Below are 5,409 nucleotides of genomic sequence, written 5' to 3' on the forward strand. Positions count from 1 at the left end.
TTGTTAACGCAATTTCTGCAGGTTGTTTATGAAATTATTTTATCGCAAATATGGGACTTTTCCCTTCGAAACCGAAATTGCTGGCTTAGCACATACTTTCCAAATTATGTCATTTTTCTAATATTAATATTAGTACTTGAGATTGATCGTTTAAGAAAATACCGATAACATTCTGCATTGTATTCATTCTTTCTGGATTCTGGCAGAATGCCCCGTTCTTGCCTACTTTTCTAGGAAATGGTCACAGTGTTTGATTTCTTAGAAATGTTAAAGTGTGCATATTGATTTCTTTCGCTGACTCGAATTCAGTATAAAGACCCAACTCAGTCATGCACAGTTTGTCTACACTGATTCAATTTTGATTTCTGATTTTCGTTTGCGAATATCAACTACAAAGAGTTACTGTGTGGTAGTCTATTTGGACAGAGCTTGTTTTCTTTCCACACAAGTGGAAGAAACCTTTATCAGGATCAAGATCACATGGACGAGGATTAAATGTGAGCTTAAATGATTGCAATTTCTTTTTCCTTTTATTTAGGCGAGTTGCGAATCTCTCTTCAATTATTTGTGATAAGACTGCGAGCTAAAGATTTACACTGACATTTTGTGGATAGAGTGAGATCGAAAAACGTGGTTAGCCTCGTCAGTGTACCAAAATGTTTGATGCCAGCGAGGTTCTGTGCTAAACTGTCTCGAGAGTCATGGCAGAATTCAGTACCGAGCCACTGGGAATTGCATACGGGGTGACAATTCGTCAATGAAACTCATTCAAGGATTTTAGCCCCTCAACTTTGATGAAGGATCAGTCCAAAAATGAATGTCTGCAGTTAAGAAATGATTGAGCAATTGCACTAACAGTAGTGCTAATAGGCTAGCTAAATCAAGTTGACTTAAAAGTATCTACGCTGTATGTATGAATAGCAGGGAGTAAACCAGATACGATTAACAAATGCACTTGTGCGTACTACATATAATCACCGAGGGTTGTTTAACAACACTCACATGAGACTCAATAAAGACATGTCAGCTGTAATGGACAAAATCACAAGTTTATTAAGTCTCAGATCAGGCTTGTGATTAAAAACAATGAATAACCGTCAAAAATGAATTACTATCGCAAGCTTTCCTTGGAGGCTTGCGTACAATATTTAAGTTCTTGGCGAGACCTAGTTACATTTGTCTCCTTGCTTTTTATTATACTCTGGCCAATAACCGAGCTTTTTTTGCATACATTTAAGGTATTCTCCTTCTGCACATTTGCCATCTGTCACCTCTACCCATTTGAATCGTAAGTTTTCTCCACCGTTACTTCTGAACTGTTCCTTTATAAACTCGTCAATCGCCAATGTTTGACTCTTATGCTGCTGTAGCCGCCTGCTTATGTCTTTGGAATGTCCGACGTAGATGTACCGAACATCTGCAGATCCCTTGAAGGCTATGGCATAAATGCCTTCAGCGTGAGGTGCTTTATCAAGATCATTAGCGTACGATCTCCAGACTTTCACAAATACTGGAGGCCATCTGAGGAAGACAAAAACGTGCGTATTAGTAACTGTAATGTAGTTGGCACCTTCTCGTTTGTTTACAATGAAATATTCCTGTTATCGTGGAGAAAGTTAAGTCGACTATTTGTGGCCAAAAACCAAGTCGTGTGTGCCATTCAACGTTGGTATTAATCATGAACTCATCTCGGCTATGAATTCAGGAAAAATTTGCCCAAATAATTAAACGTAGGCTGTTTGAGAGATCACCCCGAGCAGTTCATGATCAATCAGTTTGTGGAGTTTATTATATATCTTCTTTGAGCTGAAGCAGGTATTTCGCTTCTTAGCCATTTTCATCATTCCTTGCAGCGGGTGGGAACAGTAAAATTCGGAAACAAAACAGCAAAGAAAGGCACATATTTATAAGTGAATGTTAAAAGTTTCATCACTAACACTCCAAAAATAAAGGTCTATATTCACATGCTTTATATAATCAATCATTTATCAATCGCATTTAGCTTCCTTGTTACACGTGCCTCTGTATTAAGAAACGAGTCAAACTTATAGAAATACATGGAAATTCGACAGAGTTACTACTTAATAATTGCTATCCGTAAAAACTTTTCCAAACGAGTAAGACTAAAAGCATGCATGGCTACTGCCGAACTTACCTCGTTGAGAAGCGGAACGATCAAGTAAGGTTTTGACCTGTTTTGATACCGTCAAAGACACGCGGTCCTTTATTTCGTTTGCCTGTGAAGGAATAGGAGGTTTAATACAACCAACAAATTTATACGAAAAGCCAAAAAAAGGAGATACAAATTTATGTGATAAATGCAGTACTGTTGACTTATATGATGCTAACATGAAATGCAGTGATTTGATCGAAGCAACAGTCTTTATGGGCGAAAAGATCGTCTACGAAGTCTCAGCTAATAATCAAATGTCAGAGAACGAACTTTTCGAAGACTGAACAGGAAAACACTACTGACAGAAAAGCTAATTGAAGAGCAAAGAAACTGTAACAAGACATATCCACTGTGGCTCGTGCTCGTGCTGATGATTACGCAAATTTATCAAACATGGTACAAAATAACCTCTGCTTACCTCTGCTACGGGTGTCACCGAATGAAGTTGAGTTCCGACGTGTTCCCATCAAATACCTACCTTCATTGCTTCACGACAACGTCAGCATTTAACTGGCCAATGAGCAGTCTCTTTCAAACAGGCTTCAGTTTAATTGCTTAAAAAAGTAGGATTTTTGCTAAGATTGACAGGTCATTTGTCTTGTATGATAATTTCACTTATCAAAGCAGGTTTCCACCCGAGACTCACGTTTGGGTGAGCAAACGCTCTTCGCTCCTGAGTGTGACTTAAAGGTGAGCCTGTTCGCAGGCTACCCGATAGCATATGGCCAAGCTTTAGACAACTCGTCATCTCTACTTATATAAAACTATCGATTCCATGGGTGGATTTTTAGGTTATATATTAAACTGAACGTTCTTTGTGTCTGAGGTTTTACTGTCCAACATTTTCCTGGTTCATCACAGCCGCCGGATCGTCAGCGAGTGAAGTCGAAAATCATACACGGACTGCGCACTGGTAATTACAGCTTACAGCCATGACGGTGGCTATCTGTTCGTAGACTGCGTGTGTTCGGTCTTCTGGTTCGTCGACTGAGAAGTGGAAATCAAGGAGACGAAAAAGCGCGAATATCATGATTGTAGTCTGCTCCTCGTTCGAAGGAAAAAAGTATCCTGTGGACCCCCATACCAAAGACTGCCCACCCCCACAGAGGAAATACGTACCGCTCGCACTCTAGCGAGTTCTAGGAAATCGATCAGTAGGACGCAAAGTTTCTGCGAAATATAGATCTAGAGCTGAAGAATTATGTCCCGTTGTCTGAGAGAAAGTGAGAAATGCGGTTAATGATCAGTTCTTCCACAAAGCACAATGCTTTTAAAGCTTGATAAATAATTCTAACTTGCCTTCACACAAGTAGCCCCACAAATCACCTTAATCACTTCGAGAGCAAGGATCATGGACATCATGAAAACATTTTAATTAATTCTGAATTTTTTCTTCCATTCGCTTGACTACTGATCTGTATGGCCAGGTTTTGCTCTTAATCTTCTTCGTCGAATCAATTTCCTTTTCACAAGCCGCACTGATTAAGCATGCGCTGAATTGAATTGCAGGGCCGTGTTTAACTTGTTGTCGTTGTCTAGCAAGAATATAACATGACAACTTTTCATGACGCTGAAAATAGAAATGTAGCAGCAAACGAGCAGCATAGCCATGAAAATCGAACTCGCCAGTTGTCCGGGCCGGGGTGGTAAGGAAACCCTGCCTGTGATTTGCTTGGAAACCCGGGCTTTCTTTGACCCTCCTGATAGAGTAATCCTAGCGCTGAGATTACCCTTCCTGCGCTTGTTAACAGGGTACTCGGGGGAAAAAAAAATATAGCATTTCTACCCTCATACGCGCAGACGCGTATTAGCACCCTTCTTTCGGCATCATCGAACAGCAGCAAGCACTGATAAAGCAATTAAGGGGCGACGGGTGGGCTCAACGGAAACGAGGAGCGTGTTCTGTTCCAAAGAAAAGACATTGATAGAGTGGCGAGATTAATGGAGCTTTGAAGGTCTCTGAGAGGGCTTATAGTAACGTAGAAGGTCAATAACACTCTTGAAGTCAAGAATTGAAGCCCAAATTCAAGTGGAGGGATGCTAGAAACCAGTCCGGAGTTTGGTAAAATTGGATAAATTTTAAGACAAAATCACAAGCATAAATCTCTGGTCACGGAAGGTAACGTTATATGCATGACAAAATAATAATAGTAATAATAATAATAATAATAATAATAATATTAATAATAATAATAATAATAATAATAATAATAATAAAATAATCCACCCCCACCACCGCCACCAACAACAGCAGCAAATCATGAAACAGATTTAGTCACTCCTAAATGTATTTCAACTCACAGAACAATTCGTGGGAGATTTAGCGAATGCATATAAAACTACAAACGAGCTTCACGGCTACTACAAAGCACTATTGTGCCAAGTCATTATTTGGCCATGTGACCAATGTGTCACGCAATGCCATTTTTTTCTCGCGGTTTTCTTTCGCGTCGCCCACGACGGATTAAGCGAAAGAGGAACTACTCGTAGTCTATGGCCCGTCACGCGATCTTTCCTTCCAACATTTTCTTTATTAGTTGATATTGTGGTAAAAAAACAAGTCGAATGTGGTTTAGTGTTGTCTGTACTCTCATCGACAACGATACGCGTCATCACCGTGGTAAAAATTTGCTGTGGACTCACTCGGCTGCGCCTTGTGAGTCCACAAACTTTTGACCCCAGTGATGACGCGTACTCGTTGTCGATAAGAGTACAGACAACGCTAAACCACATTCGATTTGTTAATTGTATCACTGCTCCTAGATTTAGTATGATGATGTATTTGGTTTTTGCCGAAGGGCTGAACTCCTATAACGACCACCTCATGTACAGTTTGACTAGACTAACTAGTTTCTGATTTCCGATCTTAATACATCAGTGAATAACGTACCAAGGAGTGGGATCTGGAGCTTCTTGTGCAGTAATGTATATGGATTTCACATGGGTATGTTTATATAAGATTAAATAAGATCAAGGTCATATAGAAGAAGTCTAATAAAGGTGAGTTTACGATCGACACGGTTGCATTTTTATTTTGGGGCCAGTTGTTAATCGTCTCTCTCCCGCGGTGTAACAGCTGATCCTTTTTTGACAAAGAGTCGCATGACTGAGATCTCGTGGATGTAATGGGATCAACAAATGCTTGAGTTTGTCAATCGAAAATCAGACCAACATTGTCGGCAGACTCTGCGCCAAAACATGTCATAAAACTTCGGGCTGGTATGGGCAGAAATTGC

At 40.0% G+C, this 5,409-nt stretch overlaps 1 long non-coding RNA gene across 1 annotated transcript; it reads right to left on the reverse strand.

Moving 5' to 3' along the window:
- Positions 1–1,494: 1,494 nt before the first annotated feature.
- LOC149112437 (uncharacterized) lies at positions 1,495–2,612 on the reverse strand. Its single transcript, XR_016207417.1, has 3 exons — positions 2,592–2,612; positions 2,156–2,237; positions 1,495–1,521 (listed from the first exon to the last, which is right to left on the reverse strand). It is a non-coding gene; the product is annotated as an uncharacterized LOC149112437 (long non-coding RNA).
- Between the last annotated feature and the right edge of the window lie 2,797 nt (positions 2,613–5,409).

Source organism: Orbicella faveolata, unplaced genomic scaffold (assembly GCF_042242905.1).
Source record: "Orbicella faveolata isolate gen_17 unplaced genomic scaffold, um_ofav_v1 contig_2, whole genome shotgun sequence".
In the NCBI taxonomy this organism is placed as follows: domain Eukaryota; kingdom Metazoa; phylum Cnidaria; class Anthozoa; order Scleractinia; family Merulinidae; genus Orbicella; species Orbicella faveolata.